The following is a 12,401-nucleotide window of genomic DNA, read 5'->3' on the forward strand; positions in this document are numbered from 1 at the left end:
AATCATGAAGTTTACACACACACACAGTACAGGCTATGAAGCCTTAATGCAAAACCATACTCCTGTATGGGAAGCAAATGGGCACAACGTGCCAATCAGTACACAAGTATTATGGACCACACTTCAGTTAGTATAGGGCAGAATAACTCAATTTTATTTGAGCACAAAAATGCCAGGTAAAAAAATGAAAGTTGAGGAAGGGGAAGAGCCTTTAGTTTTAATCTTCACTGATTGGGACAGAAATTTAGCAGCTTTAAATTGCAGCAGGTGAGTCACTTGACTAGCAAGTCAAGCACCTAACATCTGCAGACAACAATGACAGTGCAAGAGAAGACAGGACCATGAGTGTTTGGAAGGGAAATCTGTGTCCTCCCACTTGGGTAATCATCTTTACAGATGACTGCATTCTGACAAGATCAGCTTATGGTAACCAAGTTGAAGGACAAAACAGTAAAGATTTATCTGATAAAGTCAACAGTAAAAGAGATGCAAGCATGTCCTTTCAGCTCCTCACCTGAAAACTCTCAATCTTCCAAATGATCTTTCAATACTGATAAAAACTGTGCTTTATCTAAACACACTTTAAAATAAGCCTCTGAAATTACATCTGGGTTTCTGGCATCTTCACTCATGCAAAGGTTAAGCATACTATAGTCTGCATAAAGCAATAACATCTTTTCTGCTGAAGATCTGAAACATCAAACCACTGTGTTAGGGGAAGTCACTGGCTGAGCACCTGGACCCAAGAAGTACTGAAGTGATAAACAACCTTTTGACAGCTGCAGCCTTTTCTGCAGGTGCAAGAGGCATTTACTTCATTTCAGTTTGGCTCAGTTTAACAATTAGTTCAATAACTAGTTTAGAATTTAGAAATAGGTTTGGTTTTATTTGATACTCTCAGATCTTGTGCTCAACTGAGAAAAGGGTGAGGGGAAGGGAACGTCCCCCCGAACCAGTTCCAAAGTTTAAGACTGTAGATTTAACAGGACTATAAAGTTTAGTCTCAAGGATACATGGTATTTTGCAACTGATTATATTACTAAAATTTGAGCACCACACTTAATACAGACACACCTCCCACAACCAAGCATTAGCCCACCTTGAAAGAGCCTTGCTGAACACAGTTCCCCCTGTACCACTCTCACTTGCAGCTTCCACAGCCAAGCTTGCTCTGCAGCATCACTGACGGCAGGATGCATCTAACTAAAGCCTGAAAAAAGCATCCTAACAACAAAATCCCCATTTCTGTTGACTATTATGAGCTTGGAACAGTTAATTCAGCTGAAAGTGTTAGAAGCTAAGCAAGTAAATTCCACCCCAAATATCCAACCTGAGGGCAGGAACTGGGATATGCCTTGCTGTACAAGTGAGCGCACAGAACAAGCACAACATTAATCCCCACCTTACCCACACCCCCAATCCATGCCAGCCACCACCTCTTCAAGGATATTATGGGGGATACTTCTCAATCTACTATTCCACAGCAAAAATTGAAGTTTTGGCTAACAGTATGAAGCTAGTTATATCTTAACAGTTTGAAGAGGAACTGTAGTGATTTTATTTCAAGGTGTTACACAAATATAACTTAAAAAGCCCTTTTACTTTTTCATAACATTAAAAATAAGCAACTATACTTCATCTTGTGTATCAAAATACAAACAAGTATTAACATCCTAAAATACACTCAAGACACATTTCACCAGCCACATTGCCTTTAACTTCTCAACACCAGGAGATGCTGCCTTACTTTTTTGGCAACATATTGTGGGTTAAAAATGGTCACTGAAGTAATCTCAGCTAACAAACTTTCAACATCTTTAGAGAAGGATTATCAGACTTTCTAAACCTCTGCTCAATTTAAGACTGCAGCATGATTCCAAAGGATAGATGTCCGTCTCCTTAGAGCACACAGTGGAAAGAATGGTTAGGAGATTAATTATTCCAGCTCGTAGTCAACTGCATCAAAACTTTACACTCAAATATAGCTGGGTGATGAGACTAAACTGCTACATATGCAGGGACTATAAACAGGGCAATGATTAGAGCAAGACTGAGGAAATTACTGGAAGGTGGAGATGCAAAGTAGTTTGAAAGTCTACAGGGAGATGCTGGAGAAGCAACAATGAAGACTACTTACAGAACTGTGTCAAACACTCCCAACAGAGACAGGGCTCAGAGAAACCCACTTCTATAAAGCATAGGATTCGTTATGTGAATCAAGTTTGGCAGGGGAGATACCATGAGAACTAAGATTTCAAAGAGAGAAAGTTGCACCCATAGAGATGTCAACAAATACTTCCAAAAACAAATCCAAGAAAAGTACCATAAAGAAACGTTAGCCCCAAGTAGTGGGGCTTATTCTTCAATGCCTAGCTTGCGATGCAAGAGAAATTCCATCTCAAGAATGGAGAGCTTAAAACAACCCTAACTACAGATGACTTCAGAGTCACTCTACAACACCTGGAATTATTTGCAAGGTACCAGATTTAGGCTGTTACGTGATATATTTGAGTACAGCTAGGAACAGACCACGCCTTTTTTAAAAAAGTTTTGGACATCAGTTTCTGAAGCTAGGCCTGCCTTCATTCCATGTCCGTCTTCAGAAAAAGATCAAAATTCATGTGACTGGTCTCCAATTCCCTACATTCCAGCAGAATCCCAGGGGAAGCAGGGAACCTTTTGTGAGCACTAAAAGGCAACAGGAGGTGAGTAGCACCTACCAGGTCACTTTGACATCAGAGTAACAGGGTTTAGGGACAGGAGAGAACCTATTGAGGTCATACACCTAGGTTTAAAGACTTTGCTGTTGGAAGGCAAGCAAAGGCTGTATAGCGAATGCAACACTTGGTGGACAACCATACCCACAGAGCAGTTATCAGTGGTGCACGGGAGAACACACCAAACAAACTCAGCTCAGTTCACCCATTTCTTTGTTTCCTGTCATCTGTTGCTGGCAGAATAGGCTTGTTACAAGTAGGAGAAAGGCAGGAAGAACTGCAAGACAGTATTAAAATTCTGTGTAACTAACTCTGACAAATTGGAAAACTGTTCTGCAAGAAACAGGATACAGTTCAGTATCTGAAAGGTATGCTCAGGCAGGATTAACCAAGCAAACAGGAAGGCAAGTTCTTCAGAAGAAAGCTGTGGGCTAGGATGGATCAACAAACTGACCTTGAAACAAGTGTTAAGCTGTTGTAAGAAAGTCAAATGTATGGGGATGCATAAACAGGAATATCACCCCCAGGGCACATGAAACAGTCTTTTTACTCCACTCAGCACAGGAAAGCCTCGGCTGTAGTACAAATCTGGGCTTTAAGCACCACACTCGGAGACCAATGCAAACTAACTTGAGAGAAGAACAAGAATGATTAGAGCTGAAAAAACACGACCTCTCAGGAAGAACTGAATACGCTAGCTTTATTTAGGCCAAAAGTATCACAAGGCTGCAGGGTGGAGGGCAAGACACAAGGAAACAGGAACATGACAAAGAACAGTTCAAATATTTTTAAAAGACTACTTACTGCAGGGTAAGGAACAGCCGTCCCTCATGCCCAGGGAATTAGGCAATAAGGTTGACCTGCAGTGAGGAAGATGTCTAGTTCCATATTCAGAACAAGTTTTAATGCTGAGGACAGCAAAGTGCTGGACTCAGGAGAAAGAGCTGCTCAAGCTTCTTTTATGAATCACATTAGATGCATACACTGGTATGGGGCAGGGGACTCACAACCAGCCTACACCTTTTTCAGCCCTACTTTTTTTTTTTAAATTACTACTTCAGTTTCAAGCCACTGTAATGTCTTTGCTTATCCTCCTACAGTGTATGTTTAGTTTCAATGAGCTAGAAGTTACTTTCCTGATTTTTCAAATTAAAACTTCAGGATTTGAATGTTCAGGTTATTTTACTACAGAACAAAAGAAAAGTCACACTTGCCTTATACTTTCTTCACGCAGAAATAAGTCAACTCCAGTCATCTCCCGTAGCAGTACGCAAATTTCAGCAATATTGCAGTATCCTGTTGTATCCTTCTCCTCTGACCAACAGAAACCAGAATCTGATTACTTAACACGCGTGTGCTTAGCCTTCTAACAACTTAGAACAGTGATGTAATAGCTTTCATTGATGTGGTGTCACAAAGCACCGTCACAAACATACGCACGCACCTTTTACTACAACTATAGCCTTAGGCTTGGTTAGGACTTCCTGAGGATGGAAAATACTGCACACAAACCATATACTCCAAAATAAAAACTAAGATATGCAGGATTTTACAGATGGAGAGTTGAAGCAGACAGCATTAGTTACAGCCAGTCAGAGGAAATCTGTGCCTGAGATAAGTTACATGTTCACATTTAAACTGCAAAATCTAAAGTCACTAAGTCGGAGAAGAATTAACTCATAACCTCAAGCACAAATAGAACACCCAAGAAGCATACAACAAAGACAAAATACTATCCTTTTTGATCCTCTGTAATAGTTTTGGTACTACAAGTATTTATCCAGTTATTTGCTTTGTTTAAATGCCATCCTTCTGATTTGTGAAACATGAAAATGAGAGAGCAGCAACAGTCCATCTTACCCTCCAGGAGTTCAGCAATTTCTTACCCAAATATTGAACCAGACAGGTCTGGTCAGGATGGAATCCTAATGGAAGAAGATGATGAGGTAAGCAAGCACACACATAGCCAAGCTCAAGTGGACTACCACACGTACTGAGACGTGATCAGGCTAAGCTTCACACGTGTTCCAGTGCCAGCAGTATCTTCTTCTAACCAGCAACTCTGCTATTGTATCTTAACCTTAGAGCAGGCAACAGCACTTTAATTTAGCCTCCGAGTTACTCACACTTCTCAAATTCATCAGGTTTCACCTTTGTTGTTCCATTTAATTACTTTTAAAAAATGAAGAGACGAGGTCCTAGGTACCCAGTCCTTCCCCCTTTCCCACTAGAAGAAATATATATCATATTTTAGCCAATTCAAGTAAGTAGTTATTGAATGCTGTTTTCATTACTGCTCTCTCCTCCTCACTTACTAAATACTGCATCAAATTACACTCTGGAGCACAGAAGTAGTCTTGAGGCATGCTTACACACCACTACACTCCATTCCAAATAGGACATAATGAACAATTATTTGCCACTACTATTAGACTAGGATAATTGAGCAAAAAGTTTTTTTGTTTTTTTAAACTAGGATTGTAATTCTAACTGTCAGTTCATCAAAAAACTAGACAGCCATACAAATAGATCCTAGGTATCTAGAGACCATCACTTAAAAAAAAAGACTCACCACACCCTCAAACAGTCCATAGAACAGAAGTCTCCTATGTTATAAAAACAAAGCTGCTTCATACCATGATACAAAAACCACCTGCAACCTCAGTGGCCATCTACATGTTGACTAAGAAATGCTGAGCTGCAAGAGACAGAACCCAGCGGATCCAGACCCATCCAGCCTCAAGCACATTTCCACAACTCTGTGTTGATTCACATTCTACATCACACCTGAGGCTTCAAACTTCAACCTTTTTCATATTCTGCATGCCACTTTCGGACCGTGGAAGTTGATAAAGCAACAGGGTTTGTCAGATCCTAATGACATGCAGCTTTTTGTCACTTGCATCCTTCCTTAAATATGATAAATTTTCATCCCTCTAAAACCAAAAGAGGTCAAATCAACAGAAACCTTGAAGGAAGGCAGAAAAGTGCATTTGTCATTGGGAAAGTAGGGGGAGTTAAAGGAAGCAGTACCTTTAAAACAAGAATTTTCCCTATTAAAAAAAACTTTGGAGGGTAGAATAAAGAACACAAACATCACACAGTATCCAGTAGTAACTGTATGAAATGGAGGAATACTTTACTACAACAAAATCCAAAGCTACAATTAAGAAGGTGAAACATAATACATGTGCACAGCACTGAAGGAATGATTTAGTGCCACTGACATCAACACGAACTGCACAGAGCAAAAATTAAATATGCTGCAATAATAATTTGAACTGCCCAATTAGGTTAAAAAACACATTTACCCTACAAATTAAAAAACCTCCCAAACCCCTCAAAGGCATTAATGCTGTTCACAATGTTATTTGAGATGCAAATTAGAGACCTAAAGTTAATATAACACCAACAGAAGTTCCTATTATTCCTATTCATGGCTCAAGGGGAGGCGACAGTAGTAGAGAAGCCACGGCCTTGCTGTATGAGGTCTTATTAGCACAGCAAAGGGTTTTCTTCATTTTTAAAGCTAACCCACCTTAACTTCAGTGTAGAAATTGCCAAATTATAAATGTGATCTTTCATAAACCCAGAAAACTTAAGTTGCATTAACAAATAAACAAGCCAGCTGCCAAGGCTGGTTGGATGAGGGGGGTGTTAAGGAGAAACAAGTATTCTTCAGAAAAAAGGAATTCCGATCCCATCTTCCAACATCACATATCTCAGTCTAAAGCACAAAAGTAAAGGTATAGAGAGTGGTGCTGCAGTCATTTCTTCAACTATTTCCTGTACCAGCTGGGTTCCAATTTTAAAGCTCAGCAAATTCAGAAACAGCTTTCTTCCATCTCAAATGCCTTTCCCACAATGACACGTAGGTCTTAGCATACCGAGTCAGTTTTGCAAATGACACTTCTAATGACAGCTCTAGGCAAAATCGTGTTTGATTTCACACTCTTAGCTCTATCTGTACAGACAGACCTACACGCATTGAAGAGCGATTGCCACCACTGGCACTGTACGTCCAAAGCTCTAGGCCTGCAATTTGATATATCATTGACAGTATTCTTCCCTGTACTCTAGAGTTTGATTTTCACAGGAACTTAAACCAATGTTGTCACACCAAATTCAGAGCAATGATGCTAACATTAGGTAATCAGAACTTGTGATCTTACTGATAACACCCAACAAGCAAAACGTGACAGCCTGCATTTCACTAAAATATAATCAAGTTCAAACAGTGGAAACCCAATTATATTAGTTTTGGTTTTATAACTCAGTAAGTTTCCTAATCGAAACATTTCATGTTTTCTAAAGCATGATATTCAACTGCTTGCTTAAAAAAATAGTGCTGTCAGTAAACTGAGAGCCATAACCCAGATAATGCATTTAGTAACAACCCTGCCTACTTCCTCCCTTCCACCTAAAAATTAGCAGAAACATGGCCTTCAGAAGTTCTTTGTGCCCACTACAAAACATTAGAAGTTAGCCAAGGCGTTTCTTGCCAGGTTGTTGATGACATTATTTCCCAAACTGACCAAACAGAAACGCCAAAACAGCACAAAAAGTAGAAATGACAATGTTAAAGAGTTGACAGTTACCTTGATTTCAGGTTTTTCTATACTCAACAGTACTGTAATATCCATCTGGGTCAACACAGAAAAATTTGTAAAACAGCGTAGAAAGGAGTTAAAAATATGCCTTTTTTTTTTTTTACAGGCCTCCTTTTGAGGGGGAAAGAAAATCTTTAAAATAATTTTCTGAAGATATGACTGTCTCAATCCTCCTAGCAGAGTGTTTACAGTTAAGAGAAACCAATAAAGCACAGATTTTTTTTTTTTAATACAGATTCTCTTTCATCACTGGATTGCAATACTTCACTGTCAGCTAAGATCTTGTTAACCCCACAAACTTCACGACTCACCAAAAAAACGTGTTGTCAACATAAATGGCTACCTCTCAGGTATACACAGTCAATAGATTAAAACAACTTAACTACCAAGAAAGTATCAGCCACTAGGCTGAGTTCAAGTAGCTGTTTTCCTAGCCATGAATTTCTTCCCTAGAATTAATGAACAGGGCTGCCTTCTGCTCATTAACCCTTCCTTCAGGAGTGCTCAGAAAGCCCTTCACAGGTTCCTGTGTGTAGTTTCACCCCCCCAGTAAGCTTATGTTACTTACAGTATCTAGAATAAAAGTTGCAGCTACTTACACAATGGACAGGAATCTCTTACATGTTCTACCATAATATATTTCAAAATTTAAGTTTATATGTAGCTTGTGTAGGACTAAAGGCAAGGTCTTATGAACATTTACCTGCAAGATCATTCTTACATGACTATCAGATCTCAAGAATGTAGTAATCTAAAAATAGCCCAAAAAGTTTATTTTACTAAAAAAAAAAAGAAAGTTTAAAGCAAGCAAAGTTTTCTCTAAAAAGAAAGCAGAAAACTTGTGAGCTTGCAGGGGAGAGGGAAATTCACTGTTGCCAAAAGGCAAAGTTTCTGTTTATATTATGACCATCAAAACACACAAAAAGAAATGTAACTCATAATATAAATACTAATATTTTCCACTAAAGGTTTAATGAGATTTCTTACTAGTATTTAAGAAAACTCAAAACAGAACCAGAAAGGACAAATTCTTAGAACAAAACTCAAAACCAGCATCCAAAAAAGTGTAGGAGCAGGAAAGAATTGTGTTTGGAAAGTTTTAAGTACACCATGTTTCTAAAGGGAATAATCTATCAAACCACAGGAGGTGACTAGAACTGCCATCATCACTGCTAACACAAAGGAATGTAGATTGGAGGGAGGCAACAGAGGAAGGGGGAGAAAGAACAGGGAAGGGAAAAGGAGAAGGAACTAAGAAAGGGAGCTACAGTAATGGCTACCAGACTCTCAAGGAATTCCTATAGGAAAGAATAAATCCTTCATGGTTTTTTTTTTTAATAAAGCAATCCATGCAATAAATTGCAGTCATCTCAATAACGTTAAGCTTTCAGTTTATCTGCCTACCTTATTTTCATAAATATAGTTTTATGCCTATACTAAACTTCCAAAGCTTAACACAATGGTTGCGAATACAAATAATATTTCTTTCAGCCTCCTCATTCTTCTGAATCATAGTACCCTGCAGAAAAACAGCTCTCCAAGAGGAAGTAGGGACGTTTAACTACACCAAATTTAAAATATCTCTTTACAATTATTTAATCAACTTTAATTCTCAAGTTAAAGAGACAATAACTATGGGTTACACACTGGCAGGTAAAGGCCACTAGAGGACAGCCAGATTACCACAGCATGGAACGTCCTGAAAGGATATAATTAGGGGGATGATCTTGCAGATCAGTATTTTAAGTTTATGTCTAATAGGCAGCATGTACTTCCATATGATGAAGAGTAGCATCTTGTTACTGACAAAAAAAAAGGATGATTAAAAATAACAGACATATTAATACAAATAGTATTTCCCAGAAATTCAAAATGAGTGAGTAGTAAACCCATTTTCTAGTTAGAAGTTCCATCAGCTTATGTAGCACTACTTGAAATGTATGTTTTAGCTCCCTACACATACTGATCTGCCTCTGAGTGCAATTCTTCCAGGCATTTTCAGAAGCACAATAATTGTAAAGATACAAGCTCTTTGGGCTCGATCATGTACACTGCATCTCCAGTAAAACCAGATCAAGTCACATGCTTCATTAGGAAAGTTTCTGCTATTTGGCAAACACTGTACTCCAGATTTCATAAGCCCGACTAGAAGCAAACAGACTATTCACAATTAAAACACATCCAGAAACATTTCAGCTTGCCACAAGATACACAAACTTACTGGTCCTTGCCAAAAATGGCTTTGACAAAAATATTTTCTAGCAGTCAGGCATATGAATGGGAGGCAATGTAACAGTAAAGGCTGTAATAACTGTTCTCAGGAGCTAATTTTAATGTAAGCACAGTGAACCAGAAAATAGATTTGACCAGCTGGCTCAACTCATCCCGAGGCCTAGAACTCAGCACGCACATTAAAAGCCAGTGTCTTATCTGGTCTGAATCACCAAGCCACTCTCAACCCTGCAACCTGAAAGTTAGAGTGCTACTACAAAGCACTATTTCTGTAACAGCTGTCTTCTGAACACTTATGATGGCTATATCATTTACCTAAACAGAAAACGCCTTAACTTTCTTCTCTACCAGAAGAGTTCGGATAACTAACGCAACGCTAAGCCAGAGGATCATCTACAACGGCCAGCCTCTCTGTCTCACATAGACCTAAAGCAACCTCCTTAAATAGCACCCAAAATTTCAAGAACACATTTCTATTTAGCCTCTGCACAAGCAAGAAGACTTTTACTAAGCCAAATGATCAGAACAAAGCCATGTTACTGCCCTTAGAAAAGCCAGAATAACACAAAGAGCCTATTCACTCGCTGATCTCGGACTTTTGAACCCAACTGGTCGTTACACTTACGAGCCATAAATTAGAAATCAACTTTCCTATTGCTGAGAGAGGGGAAGGAAGAAAATAATCACCGTTTTCACCCAGGAATCCTTGTGGAAGGCAGCTATTGTGGAAAAGCATGCACCTACTCTGACGTAACTCTATCCTGGAGCAACCGAAGGGAGAATCGCCTCAAAAACCCCGGGGTATGTGCCCGCAGACATGTGTCCTGCAGGGCAGCGGCACAAAGGAATGCCCGCGCCCAGCCGAGCCCCGCCGGGGCCGGGGACCTCGTCCCTTCCCCTCCCCGCACCGCGCCGCCGAGGCAGGCCGGAGCCCCCGCCTGGAGCGGCCCCGCTGCGCGGTGGGAGACCCAGCACCGCCGCGCAGCCAACCTCATTCCCATCCCGAGCGGCAGCTATTAATGCCAATAAGTTGTTTTTTTGGGGGTTTGTTTTTTCTTTCTTCTGCCAGGGCTGCGGGCAGCCGCCGTTTCGCTTCCGCACGAAGTCTTCAGCTAATGGCAGGGCGAAAGGCAGCTAACCTTTACCTCCAGCTGTGATGAAGGAGCGCGGCCCCCAGTCTGAATACCAATAATAAAAAATATAATAACTATGCCTGTTTATCTATCTACCTAATTAAAGAGACGAGCAGCCCGCAGCTCTGCGGCAGCAGGAGGCTGCTGCCGCGGGGAAGGGCAGCTTCGTGGTGACACCCCCACCCCGCAGGGTCGTCGTCTCCCCCCCGGGGCGGCAGCCCGGGCGGCGCTCGCTCCCCCGCCCGCCGAGAGCTGTCCGGTCCCCAAAGCCGCCCGGGCTCTGTCGAAGGGGTCCGGGCCTGGCCGCCTTCCCTCCGCCCGGCGCTGCCGCCGGCTGCCTGAACGGCTGTTACCTGCCGGCTGCGCTCGCCCTCCGCCGGCGGGCGCTGCCCCCGCGGTCTCCCCGCCCCCCCTCACCGCAGCGCCGGGCACCGGTACCTGCGCCCGCCCGGGCCGCCTCCCCTCCGCGTATGGACCGGGCTCCTCAATGGCAATTGAACAAAACACAGCCGGCTCCGCCCCCTCCGGGCACCCGCCTGCTCCCATTGGCTGGACCGCCCGCTCGCCGAACTTTAACCCGCTCTGCCATAGGACGGAGGGTAGAGCTGGCCCGGCCCACAAGGGGCGGGGGGCGGGCCCGTTCCCGGCAGGGGCGCATAGCTGTGGTGCCGGGTGGGGCGGGGAGGACGCGCCGGACTACAGTCCCCAGAAGGCTTTGCGGCGGCGCGGAACCCTTCTCTCATTGGCTAGCCAGGGAGCGTGCGGAGGGGCGCTGCGGGGGTGGGGGGCGCAGAGCTGCGCTCCTCGCCCGGGGGGCGATTACGTCATCGCGTCCCCGGATGGAGCCGCAAGAAGGACGCGGGTGCGCGTGTGGCGCAGCGAGAGGGGCACGGTGGAGCCTGGCTGGTCGGTCGGACTGGGCATGCGTGCGCCCTGCTGCGTGCGCATGCGCACTGGGCAATGGTCCCCTCAGCGGCTGGGTGGTGGTCGTGGCGGTGATGGTTGTGGTGGTTCTCCTCCTCAGGGTGATGGGGCCTGGGGTCTGGTGGGGCGGGGAGGGTGCGGGGTTGCCCCTCGCCTGGAGCGGGGCCTGAGCATGCCAGTTAAGGCTGCCCTGCTGGGTTCGGGCCTTGTCTGTCTGTGGGCGACCTGTCGTAAGGCCTGGCCCGGCCCAGCTGGTTGGACCAAGCCTGGCAACAGTGGCAGAGCCTCTCTGCAGAAGGGCTGAGGTGTGGGCACACGGGCCTGTGGCAGTCCCAGAGGAAGCAGGAATGGTACCCGGGGCTTCCCCCAGAAGCCATTGCCATGGCTTGCCCTAACCAGCTACCGCTGCTTATGTTACTTTCCCCATCGCTGGTTCTTCCCAGCTTCCTGCGTGGATGTGCTGCTCTGCGCTGTGTAACGGCGTGGTTACACTGCCCTCTGCTTGCCTGCTCCGTGCTTCCCTCAGCTGGCAGCTTCCAGACCAACCTGCTGGAAATACCTCAGCTTCATCTCCCACAGGGGTCCCGCATGGACCTGAACTGGTGCCATCTTCTCTTGTCTCAAAATGGAGGCCAGAAAAGAAACAACATCTGCTTCTTACTCTGCAAGAAACGTTCCTATGGGAGTTTTTCAAAAGCAGTTGTGAGTCAGCCGTAGTGAGGAAGTGGGATGTGTTTGGACAACAATTACATTGTACACTTGTCAGGGCAGAGACTGCTTTATGT

At 43.4% G+C, this 12,401-nt stretch overlaps 1 protein-coding gene across 3 annotated transcripts in view; it reads right to left on the minus strand.

Moving 5' to 3' along the window:
- Positions 1 to 11,146, minus strand: part of FAM53A (family with sequence similarity 53 member A) — a 72,537-nt gene extending 61,391 nt beyond the window's left edge. Inside the window, exon 1 of one of the 3 annotated variants that reach the window (XM_050896267.1) lies at positions 11,131 to 11,146. The gene's annotated coding sequence lies outside the window, so the exon portion shown is untranslated. Of the gene's footprint in view, positions 1 to 10,246; positions 10,268 to 10,788; positions 10,829 to 11,130 lie in introns of those variants that run through there. The other 2 variants (XM_050896268.1, XM_050896266.1) reach the window with 2 other exon arrangements.
- Positions 11,147 to 12,401: the final 1,255 nt, after the last annotated feature.

This window comes from Gymnogyps californianus, chromosome 4, assembly GCF_018139145.2.
Source record: "Gymnogyps californianus isolate 813 chromosome 4, ASM1813914v2, whole genome shotgun sequence".
NCBI classification, from domain to species: Eukaryota; Metazoa; Chordata; class Aves; order Accipitriformes; family Cathartidae; genus Gymnogyps; species Gymnogyps californianus.